Source organism: Drosophila suzukii, chromosome 3, assembly GCF_043229965.1.
Source record: "Drosophila suzukii chromosome 3, CBGP_Dsuzu_IsoJpt1.0, whole genome shotgun sequence".
Lineage (NCBI taxonomy): Eukaryota > Metazoa > Arthropoda > Insecta > Diptera > Drosophilidae > Drosophila > Drosophila suzukii.
In genome coordinates, this window is record NC_092082.1 from 38,822,913 (window position 1) to 38,836,003 (window position 13,091).

Here is a 13,091-nt window from a genome sequence, read left to right on the forward strand (position 1 = left end):
AGATCTGCTGCTATCGGATTGTAGATGTGGATGTGCTCCGTGGGAACTGTAGTTTCACATTTAAAAATGGAAGGCGCAGAAGCAACAGGTTTGGTTTGATTAGCCACAGCTTTTCAGATCAGATGTTATCGGATGGTAGATGTGCCCTGTGATAATCGGAGTTTCACATTTGTCAAAAATCCCAACCGTTTCGAACGGATGGACTCTATGGGAAGGGGGTATAACGGCTGTGGCGATTTTAAACGTTTAAAACCTAGTACTCAGATCGGCTAAGAGTTTCACTAGTCGAAAAATGTTATTTGTTGTAGTGTGATCGAAGTTTTCAAAGTTAATCCGCAATGCATGTGGCATGGTCTTACTGTTAGGCAGCTGTGCTTGTTGCCAAACGGATGACAAATCAATTGGAGCAATTTAAGAAAGAAGAGTTTGCTGGTGCACAAATAAATAAAAATAAAAATAAGTAAAATGTTCAACGAATGTTTCCATTTATGTAAATTAGTAGTTTGAGGCTTTCTTTTCGTCCCACGGATGCTTCGCCAACTTTCCCGCGCCATTTGTAGGCCTTCTCCAATGGATGGTGATGGCTCCTCCAGCTGTTCCTTAGCGGGCGACCTTATTTTCTCCTCCCTATAGAAGCCGGAGCGTCCCCATCTCAGCTTTAGCTGTCAAATAGCTGGTGGAGGTGGATTTCTCAATGGAGAGCTTGTCGGAGATCGAGCGATGCCCCATGTTCCTTCCCACTGGGATTCTCTAGTGGATCTCCTCCAGCGCTTCAACTATTCTGCGGATTTGCGCCGTTGTGGTATTGCTTCCTGTCGGTCAAGTCCCACAATAATGGGCAACCGCTTGGACTAGGCGTCCTTTGTCATCTGCACCGACCTCCTTTAGTCGTTTTTGGTGTTCTCCTTCCATTTTTAATTTCTCCACCGCTTCTGCACGAACACCGCCAAAGATTTAATTTCTTATTCTTTGGGCCGCGGCTAACGGCGTTCAGCGAAAACTCACTCCCGAAACTTGTTTTATTTTTCTGATATTTCCTTAGCTCATCTGAGTACCGCGCTGAGGAACAGACCCGACGAAAAGCTTTAGCCGCCTCTCGCTCACACCTATGGTTAGCTCGCAGTTTTCGTCGATGTGAGTACTAGGCTTAATAAACCAAAGCCAAGAATCTGACTTTTGGGGACTATATCCACAAGGGTTTTTTGAAAAATTTGTTTAGCGTGTTCGGTGATGCAGATATGGCTTGCGAAAAATGGAGACATGCTGCTTTGCTTATTGATTGATTGATTGATTAGTAAATAAATAAATAGTAATATAAATCTTAGAAAAAATCGTAAAAGCTGATTGATTTCAAGCTTGTTAGTGACCAAAAATAAGAGATGTTCGTTGTTAAAACTAACAAGAAAGGAAGCTTCCTTCGGCGAGCCAAAGATACCCTATCCCCCTCCAGGTCGTTCAAGTGGGAGCGTTGTATGTCCAGAACTTTACGATTTTTAGAAAACATAAAACTAATTAAAGAAACATTAAGACAATGTTACATTTTAATTTACTACCGTAAATGTTTACCGAAAAGAAAAACTGCGGCTCGGCGGTTATTGGTGTAATGGGGGCGTTGGCACCTCTTTGCCAGCATCATGGGTTTGCGTTGCCTTCATCTTGTGCAATTTATGCGTTTTATACACCTCATCAACTTCTGCAACGTCTTCAAACATTTTTAAATTATAACGAGACAAAACAAAAAATTACAACAAACATCTCTTATTTTTGGTTTCTAGCAAGTTTATATTACTATTAATTTATTTATTTAAATGGACCATCTGTTGTTTCTTACTTCGAAGACTTATATTTTTATGCAAACTTTGTATTTCTCTTTTTGTTAATATGCATTGGTAAATTTTTAGTTTCACTGATTAAAAAATTTTTGGTCTGTCAGCGTCCTACCTAAATCGTTATTTAAAAATATTTTTTTGAAACTTTACCTAATATTATAAAATATTTTAATTGGTTGTACTTATATTTACGAAAAAAGGGGCGCATCACTTAAAACGCAAAGGTGCACAAAAGTTTAGCTATTTTAACTGCTGGGCATCTTTGCCTTCACCAGCATTTTTTCAGTATAGAAATGTCGAGAGAGGGGGAGATGAAAAAATACTTTTTGTTCGTTCTCTTCGGTGTGCCCTCGCAGTCGGGCACACGACTGCTTCGTCGTCGTTGCGTTCGGCTCTAACGGCGTCGCTAGCTGCTCCGCCGACGTCACAGTTTGTGATGACTTGGAGCTTATGTACATACTATGTATGTTGAATTGTGGAACTTCAGGGTAGTGATTTTAAAAAGTGGAGGTGTATAGGTGACATTCCGTGAGGCTTTTCTTTTGTTCAAAGCTTTAAAAGCTAGCATTGAAAACTTTTAATTCACCTTATATTTAAAGCTTAGCCAACAATGTATGTTATGTGCGTTTTGGTTTTGGTGAACTAAAAGTTTTTTAATAAACTGCGAACTACAAGTGTTTTGCCTAAGTGAATAAGTGCATATAATAGTTTGTTCCAAATTTTGTTTAAAGTACTTAGATACGTGATTTTACGACTTTATATACTGTTGATATATGTGAGGTATATTTTAAAAGTTTTGAATTTGGTTAGTATTGCGATTTATTCCTGCACCTATGTATGTATGTACATACATACATAAGTATCTACATACATTTATATTATCTTCAAGCGCATTTATTTCTTTGTATGTAAATAGTTACACACATACGATAACTGCAGTGCCGTTCATCGCATTTTTGGCTATTAATCATAATCATGTCTAATAATCAATTGTTAGAAAAATTGTGACGTTTTTACTGTTACCATGTATTGCGAGCAAACAGGGAAGCAAGTCGTAGCAGCCGACTTGGTGATGATTTTGTGCAGTGATAGTTGTATGTATGTACATACAAACATAAGTAGTTACATATATGTACGGAAACAGCTGTTTTTTATGTTTACTAGCACTTCCAATACGTAATGTGATTTAAATTTTTTTGAAAATCCTTTTTTTTCTTCAAAATGAGTCGCTCATTTGTATGTACATATGCATAAACATACATACAACTGATACTTTCTGCACACAGTCGCTATTCCATTTTAAGCGGGTTGTTCATACATATACATATGTATGTATGTACATAGACCCCGCAGTTTCAGAAAAATATCATTCAAAGAAGAGAAAGAAGAACATGCTTATTGAGTTTTGGCAAATTGGTAACGAAGGTGTTTCATTTAGACAAGCGTTGTTAAAATTAAATTCGAACTATAGAGAGCCCACAATATCCTAGGAAAAATAACGCTCTTCAAATTGCGACAAAATAGATAAGTCTGGATCCTTAAAATTATTTAAAAAACATTCATTTAAGCAACCATTTTGCCAATGTTGGGAGATGGATGTTCCTGAAAATGGAAAGATTTCTTCCGGGAAAATTATCGAATAAGCAAAAGCTTTTAATATCAGTAGGACACAATCTTTATGGATGTTATCTTTAAAAAAAGGATAGGCAGAGGTCGATAAAACTGTTTTCATCGTGGAACGTTCTAGACACCGTTATTTTCCTTTGGGGACTCCAGTGGCGGATCTAGGGGGGGCGAAAGGGGCAAGCGCCCCGGGCGCCAAATCTAAGAGGCGCTAAATCGAGTCCGACTAGCAATATATGTTTCGAGAATTCATATTTTCCTATCGAAAATGAAGTAGCAGCATCACTCGACTACAATGATATTATTGCTGAATTTGCGGCAATCAAGGCCAGAAAAGTTATATTCTAAAAGTAATATTTTTTTGTCTTGCAAAAACACAAATAATAATGTTTTTTCCGTTGTAACTGACAAAAGAATCGATATGAAATACAATTCTTCAAACATATAAGCTTTTAATAATTAATCACCTATTTACACTTTAAATACTCCTAATGTTATTCGTACAGCAAATAGGGAGGGGGCGGAATTTTTCGCTTTGCCCCGGGCGCCAGCAACCCTAGATCCGCCACTGGGGGACTCTCGTTTTCCATTGATCACATATTTTTATTCGAACCAATTTGGCATTTATTATAAAAATTCCACAATCCTTTCAACATCGCATATACATATATTGTGCATGCAAAAAGAATAAACTAAAAGAAACTGCAAGGTTTGAATTATTTTTGTTCAATTTTCGGATTGTCTTTTTTTTTAAGAGCTAATGAAAGCACCAAGTATGTTCGAAAGTGCATAAAAGCAAAAGAGTACATTTTTGAGTGAGGGTCCTTACACTGCTTATTTTTTTGGGATGTCTGTGCCCTGCTCTTAAACGTTGCGTGTAAATGCAGTGTAGCACTGGCATTGCTTTTTAAGCAAGTACTCTTGTTAAGCCTAGTACTTACGAGTACATCGATAAAATCCGCGAGATAGCCATAGGAGAGAGAGAGGCAGACAGGCAAATAGGTCCGTTTTTCATCCCAGTACCCAGATTAGCTAAGAAAATTCCAGATATATTACCAGAGATCGGGATTAAATTCCGATGAACGCCGTTAGCCGCCGCGCGAAGTATAAGAAATTTAAACTTTCGGTGTGTTTCGTGCAGAAGCGGTGTGGAATCAAAAAATAAAAAATGGAAGGAAAAACCCAAAAATGCATGCAGGAGGTGAGTGCAGATAAAAAAGTATGTATAATCCAAGCTGTGGCGTAGTATTGTGAGACTTGACCCACAGAAAGCAATACTACAACAGGGCACATCCGAAGATGAATGGAAATGCTTGAGGTAATCCAATCGAGAAGCCCATTGGGAAAGAGCATGCTGAGTGGTACTTCGCTCCCTACATGGTCATTCTACCTGACACATCGAAAGTAGGGTCTGGCCAAAAGAATTTGGTTATGTTGTACTAATAAACGTATATTTTTAGCAGAACCACCATTAATACGAACTACGACGAACTCTCCATTGAGTGGAACCGCTGGACTGCACTAAAGCAGAGCTGGAGGACGCGCTGGCTTCTATAGATAGAAGGGACGAGAAGGAAGCTTTAAAGTATTAATTTAATAAACAAAAACATCCGTTGATTCACATTCTTTTATTATACCCTTGCAGAAGGTATGTTGATGTCAGTCAGAAGTTTGCAACGAAGTGAAGGAGACGTTTCCGACCCCATAAAGAATATATTCTTGATCTGTCCGTCCGTTTGTACGCAAACTAGTCTCTCAGTTTTAAAGCTATCGGGCTGAAACGTTCCCAAAAGTCTTCTTTCTTTCGCAGGTAGTTTATAAGTCGGAACCAGCCGGATCGGACAACTAAATCTTATAGTTACCATAGGAATAATCGGAAAAAAAATTTTTTTAATTATATCTTTGGTGTTTTTAACATATACATAACCTCCTATGCTTGGAAATAACATTTTTTAATTAGTTTTGAATTCCGAATTAAATTTTATCAAAATCGAACGACTATATCATATAGCTGCCATCGGAACGATCGGCAAATTGGTGGGAAAATAATATGAAACAAATTATAGCTTCGGTGTTTTTTGACACATTATCTTATACTATTGGGAATATAATATTTTGTATTTTTAAATTTAATAATTATAACGGCAAGGGTATAAAAACATCGGCTTGCCGAAGTTAACTTCCTTTCTTGTTTTATATGTAATAAAAATGAAAAAAAAAGTATTTAAGCAAAAGGGCCACTAACTTTAAACATTGACTACCGAAAGCAAAAGCAATACCGCTTCGAGTCGGCGATGGGCGAGCTTATAAGTTGATCAAAGAATATATTTTATAAGGATTGACTGAGTTATGGACTGGCACTTAAAGGCTAGTCTTCACATAAAAATCAAAACAGAAAACCGAGACTCGCATGCATTCTATGAATTAATATAATACGCAACCACAAAGTGACCAAAAAAATTCTGTTTTAAATTTTTTGCTGCAGATTCTGTGATAGGAATGATGTGTCAAGGCGGTTCCAAGATGTGCTATTTATAATTTTAAACTTCACTAAGACACCCAGCTTTTTCCTATTCAGCTTTGAACACACCTTACGGACTCCATTTTATGCTGTCCAGCTCTGGCGCAGGTTAAGTATGACCGTATACTAATAAAAACCCTTATTCACTATTGGATTGCTTTTTCTTTTATTTAAATACATATGGGTAAACCAAAAAGGTGTAAACTTATCTGAAACATATTGCTATATGATCTTTTTCTGGATATTATTTTGTTGAACTATTTAATTAGAGTAAAAACAAGCATTAATTGGAGTCCAAGGTCAAAGAAAACAACTTACCAAAACGGTAAGAAAAATGTCCTGAGCGACATGTTCAGAAGAAAAACGCTTAAAACTAAATTTTAAATAAGTAGCAATATCTGGGTCAATCTAAATCTATTTCAGAGTGGTATTTTTTGGGAACGTTTAAAAAAAATCGAGTTTAAATATTTCATCAGAATTTGCTGAAATCATGTGTTGAATAGACTTTCGCAAAATGCACTTCTATTTTTATACCCGTTACTCGTAGAGTAAAAGGATCGAGTCGATCTAGCCATGTCCGTCTGTCCGTATGAACGCTGAGATCTCGGAAACTATACAAGCTACAATACTGGGATTAGGCATGCAGATTCTTGAGATTCCTGCGCAGCGCAAGTTTGTTTCAGCAATGTGCCACGCCCACAAGCCGCCCGAAACTGTGGCTCCTACAGTTTTGATGCAAGAATACAAATTTTAACTGAAATGTATTGCTCCTATCAATACCTATCGATTGACCCAAAAAAAGTTTGCCACTTTAATGTCCACAAACTTAAAAAAATCGTAAATATGAACGCGGATATCTCGAAAATTATTAAAGATGGAGAAATGGGATCTCAGATTTGGATTCCGTAGCCTTGTTCGCAGCGCAAGTTTGTTACGCGAATATGCCACGCCCACTCTAATGTCCACAAACCGACCAAATCTGTGGCGCCCACAATTTTCATGCCAGGTACAAAATTTTAACTTATATGTATTGGTTTCATCAATACCTATCGATTGAACCAAAAAAAAAATTTCCCACGCCCACAAGCCGACCAAACCTGTGGCGCCCATAATTTTCATGCCAGATACAAAATTTTAACTTAAATGTATTGGTCTCGTCAATACCTATCGATTGATCCAAAAAAAGTTTGCCACGCCCACTCTTACGCGCATGACGCTAAAATCTGTCTACCGCCCACATAACCACATATTGAGATCACGGGTAGGTGGCGCATTTCAATCTCGCTCTCGGTGACGAGGTGGGTAAGGTGACAAACTCGTCAAATCTCATACAGTGGCGACATGTGAAAAATTCCTAATAACTAGTCGATTTCTTTTATCGTACCGACAATGTATTTACAAAATTTTTGTAAAAAATTCTCGTAAATTGTTCGTGAGATAAGTTTGAATAAAAAAGTGGAACAAAATTTTAAATGTACCGTTACATTTGTATTCTATTATTGTACATTTATAACCTTCCTGCATTAAATTTTGTAAAATATTAATTTTTGGAAGAGTGACATTCAAGAAAAGAATCGTACGTCATTATACTTCGTTAGCTTTGTTAATCGATTGGGTTTTTTAAGGAATTATAATGATTCTACCTTTTCGAATGAGTAGTGTATTTAATAGATGATTCGTTCTGCTATCCTCACTGTATAATTTATCTGACTCTGTTTACGGAGTGCCACAGAAATTTTAAAGCGCTGATCTAGTCTGAAATTTATATTGAAGCTTATGAGAAAGTTCAGAGCTGTGCGATTTTTGTGGCCCCCGATATTGAGCATTTCTAAGCGAATACTACTTTATATAAAATGGAAATTTTTATTAATTATACCCGTTACTCGTAGAGTAAAAGGGTAACTAGATTCGTCGAAAAGTATGTAACAGGTAAAATAAAGCGTTTCCGACCCCATAAAGTGTATATATTCTTGATCAGGATCCCTAGCCGTATGAATGTTGAGATCTCGGAAACTATAAGCTAGAAAGTTGGCATTTGACATGTAAATTCTTGGGCTTTTTGCGCAGCGCAAGTTTGTTTCACTCTAAAGAAAACAAACTTCTATAACGCTATTTTGAATATATTTTTAACATTTTAAATAAGTTTCTTTTGTGATTATCAATGTCCAACTACATGATGGTTCAATTCGAGCTATTCATTAAACAGTTATAAACAGTCAATCTTTGGAACAGACGCTTTTCTACTTGTATATCTCTATCTCCCTCGCAATCCCTGAGTGTAGATACCGGGAATCTGATATTTGATTATCAAAATCGATCTTCACGCCACAAATTGTAGAAATCGGACAACCCATTAAAAAGTTATTAGCAAATAAAGAAATCGACGCCTGCTGCATATCTCCATCGCACTCGTCTTAGCTGAGTAACGCACATTAATAGTAGATTGCATGGCTACTATAACGCTTTCTCTTGCTTTTAGTTTCTATACCTCTGCTTATGTATGGCCATTTGATTATTTATTACACATTTTTAGCCCATTTTAATGTTCTTTTTGTTTTCTGTTTTTATACCCTTGCAGAGGGTATTATAATTTCAGTTAGAAGTTTACAACGCAGTGAAGGAGACGTTTCCGACCCCGTATATATAGTATATATATATATATAGTGTATATATATTCTTGATCAGCATCACTAGACGAGTCGATCTAGACATGTCCGTCTGTCCGTCCATTTCTACGCAAACTAGTCTCTCAGTTTTAAAGCTATCGGGCTGAAACTTTCCAAAAAGTCTTATTTCTTTTGCAGGTAGTATATAAGTCGGAACCAGCCGGTTCGGGACACTATATCTTATAGCTCCCGTAGGAATAATCGGAAAACAAATTTTTCAAATGATAACTTTGGCGTTTTTTTAACATATAACCTCCTAAGCTTGGAAATAACATTTCTTAATTCGTTTTGAATTTCGAATTAAATTTTATCAAAATCGGACGACTATATCATATAGCTGCCATAGGAACGATCGGAAAATTGGTGGGAAAATAATATGAAACAAATTATAGCTTCGGTGTTTTTTAACATATAAACACCTACGCTTGGAAATTAACATTTTTTAATTAGTTCTAATTTCGAATGTATTTTTACCAAAATTGGACGACTATATCATACATCTGCCATAGGAATGATCGGAAAATTGGTGGAAAAATATATGAAACAAATTATAGCTTCGGTGTTTTTTAACATATAACCTCCTAAACGATCGGAAAACTGGTGGGAAAATAATATGAAACAAACTATAGTTTCGGTTTTTTTTACATATATCCTCCTACGCTTGGAAATAACATTTTTTAATTAGTTCTGAATTTAAAATTTAATTTTATCGAAATCGGACGACCATATAATATAGCTGCCATAGAAACGATCGGAAAATTGGTGGGAAAATAATATGAAACAAATTATAGCTTCGGTGTTTTTTGACATATTATATTATAATATTGGGAATATAATTTTTTAATTTTTAAGAATTTTTTATTAAATTTTATGTTTATAACTGCAAGGGTATACAAACTTCGGCTTGCCGAAGTAAACTTCCTTTCTTGTTAATGTTTCAAATCTGTTTATTATCGTTTTCTTGTATTCTATCTACCGTATAAGGTCGAGAATATTTAAAATCTAACTTAGTATGACCTGTTTCGTTCTTCAACAAAACTTGATCTCCTACTTTCAATACAAAGTTTAAACAGCCTTTATCTTAATTGATTTCATGTTTCTTTTTATTGGTTTCTAACATTAATCTTAATCTTTTTTAAAAGCTTGTTCTAATTTAAATTTTGATTCCCTAGAGTAGTCATCTATATTATTTAGAGGGAGATAGATTTTATGATACCCTTACCTTTGCCAGAACAATGTATTGTATTTTCTATTTGAATGCCGTTAAAGACGTCAGAATTTTCTTTTAATAGTGATATATTTGACCCGTATCCAGTAGAAAAGTAAGCAGCTTCGCTGTTTTTGCATTATAAAACGACTCGAAGATATTAAGATTGAGATTGATTTTAAAAACGTTGAATTTATCAATTTCCTGTATCTAAAGGTGCCTAGGAGTTTCCCGCGGTTGCTTGGGTCGCGGACATTGTTATTTTGTTTGATTACTGTTTGATCCACCGTTACCAAGGTTATTTCCTCTATCATTTCAACGGAATCTATAAATGTTTGTATAGCTTATCTGGTTGATGTTGTATTTGTTGTTATAAGGTTGTTTTTGTGGTTGTAACCACGACCATTTCCTCTACTACGATAATTTCTTCATAGTTATTTCCGCAGTAGGGATGTCCTTTTCGGGCATATAATAAGAACTTGCATTTCCCGTCATTTCAGTAATGCGTTGAATATACTTGGTAACGACATCGTTCATTGCCGTAAAATTTCCTGCTTCTAAAATGGTTTTACGTTAACGATGCTTGCAATTTTTTACCATTGTGCTAATGGCTTCATTAGCTCTGAATATATAAGCTGTTGCAAATAGTTTAATTAAATGATGATGTTTGTTTTAAGTATTTAATGGCTGTAGGAAAGAAAACTTTTCCATATATTGAATGAGACAACAAGACTAAACTTCATGTTCGGCTCTCCTTATAGAATGTCTAACAAGAGTGTTCATGCAATTAAACTTGCCTATATTGTCGCCGTCGAGGTATGGAAAATATGCTGACGCTATCGCTAGTGTCGTCGGAAACATTTTTGTGTTATTTTTTGTTTGTGTAATTGTACTTGGTACAGTGGGTACTCTGATACGTGCACATTACAGTAAGGCTTTGAAATAAGTTTAGTCTTAAATACTTTGAAGGGAGTGCTTGACCCAACGGAAAGTAGCCGAAATTCTGAAATAATTTAAAGAAGCCTGTGCCTTGATACGGCACACATCAATTTAATATGTTCGAAATGGTAAAAACGATATTTCGGTAATATCAATTTTACATTAAACGGTATAAATTTTTTGAAATTTTTTTGTTGTAACTTTGATATTGTTGTAGATTTTATATTATAATTTCAAATGTACATTGTTGTAGATTGGATATTAAAAATACCAAATTGATATTATTGTTAATTTCATATTATAATGTCAAAGACAAATTTAAATTAAAAAATAATATACCAAATTTTGTTATTATACATTTTATTTTATTTTCAAATACGTTTTCTTACCTATTTACAGTTTGTACAAAATATTTACAGTATTTCTTATTAACACATTTTTATACCCGTTACTCGTAGAGTAAAAGGGTATACTAGATTCGTCGGAAAGTATGTAACAGGCAGAAGGAAGCGTTTCCGACCCCATAAAGTATATATATTCTTGATCAGCATCACTAGCCGAGTCGATCTAGCCATGTCCGTCTGTCCGTCTGTCCGTCTGTCTGTCCGTCCGGATGAACGCTGAGATCTCGGAAACTATGGGAGCTAGGCTATTGAGATTTGGCGTGCAGATTCCTGAGCTTCTTACGCAGCGCAAGTTTGTTTCAGCACAGTGCCACGCCCACTCTAACGCCCACAAACCGCCCAAAACTGTGGCTCCTACAGTTTTGATACTAGAATAAAAATTTTAGCTGAAATGTATTGTTCTCATCAATACCTATCGATTGATCCAAAAAAAAGTTTGCCACGCCCACTTTAACGCCCACAAACCGCGAAAACCTGTGACGCCCACAATTTTCATGCTAGATAAAAAATTTTAACTGAAATGTATTGGTCTCGTCAATACCTATCGATTGATCCAAAAAGAAATTTGCCACGCCCACTCTAACTCCCACAAACCGCGAAAACCTGTGACGCCCAAAATTGTTATGCTAGATAAAAAATTTTAACTGAAATGTATTGGTCTCGACAATACCTAGCGATTGGTCCAAAAAAAAAATTTGCCACGCCCACTCTAACGCCCATAACGCTTAAATCTGTATACCGCCGGTAGGTGGCGCATTTTAATCTCGCTTTGCTGCTTGCATATCTCCATTTAGCTGAGTAACGGGTATCTGATAGTCGAGGTACTCGACTATAGCGTTCTTCCTTGTTTTAGATATTTACATTGGGTCATTTTTTTTTACTTATGTATACTTATTTACTAAAATTTCTAAATTGTGATTAACATATAATAATAGTTTTTATACAATCGTATAAGATTCCAGTTCGGCATCCACCGCATAAGCTTGAAAGTGCTCGCTAAAATTTGAAACCTTAATAAATTGTGTAATAACAGAAAATTTGTGAAAGACTTTCAAGAATAAACAACGTTTGATGAAAAGCAATGAAAATCGCGTGCATCTGTTTATACAAACATATGTACATATATACATGAGAAGCGACTTGCAGGGCGGCGTAGAAAAAATAATTAACAGGCATGTACATCATCTAAACATAAATTTAAGCGCATTTTAAAATATGTTTTTGTTTAAATGCAATTATGTTTATTGTTAGATGTACATACTTATTAATTTTGTTTTCACGCTGAAACAGCAGTGGTCGGCACACACATCCCTTCAGTTCTGCAGTAGGGACGCGGTGACATGGCTCAAGGCAAAAAGCTTTTTGTTTTTTTTTGTGCCTAAAACGCTGTGCCGCTGTTGACGTCAGCAGAGAAATCGGAGCAGCGTATAAGACTGTCTACGAAAACGATCGTGCGACAAAGAGAGACAGATATTCGGAGCTTCCCTCTCTTTCTTTGTCTTATAATTTGCCTGCACTCGGCGCCCTCAGAGACAAATTTCGGCAGGTCCGTTATTTCTTTTGAGTCTCTCCGTTATGTTCGGCTAGCGACTAATGTTTCGGCGGAAAAATTTTCGTGGCGCATCGACATGTGAGTGCCCTAATATTTTAGGAGCATTATTGTATATCGAAAAAAAACAACTAATATTGTTTTATAAAAGTAAATTTTTTGATTATAGTAAAATTAAGTAAATTGAATTTACTTTTAATGTTATGCTTACGTATTATACATTAATATTACAATATAATATTTTAGTTAAGTTATAGAAATTTAGTTCGTTAAAATTTATTGAAATATTTAAAACATTTTAATAGTACCATTTTTAAAGAACTGAACTGAAGGGATACGATCACAAGTTTGTC

At 35.7% G+C, this 13,091-nt stretch overlaps 1 protein-coding gene across 3 annotated transcripts in view; it reads left to right on the top strand.

Annotated features, from left to right (window-relative positions):
* The first annotated feature begins 2,348 nt into the window (after positions 1–2,348).
* The window catches only part of LOC108011912 (calcium/calmodulin-dependent protein kinase kinase 1), a 244,973-nt gene continuing 234,230 nt past the window's right edge, over positions 2,349–13,091 (top strand). The window contains exon 1 of one of the 3 annotated variants that reach the window (XM_036822277.3): positions 2,349–2,634. The gene's annotated coding sequence lies outside the window, so the exon portion shown is untranslated. Of the gene's footprint in view, positions 2,635–6,062; positions 6,082–13,091 lie in introns of those variants that run through there. The other 2 variants (XM_036822281.3, XM_065868453.2) reach the window with 2 other exon arrangements.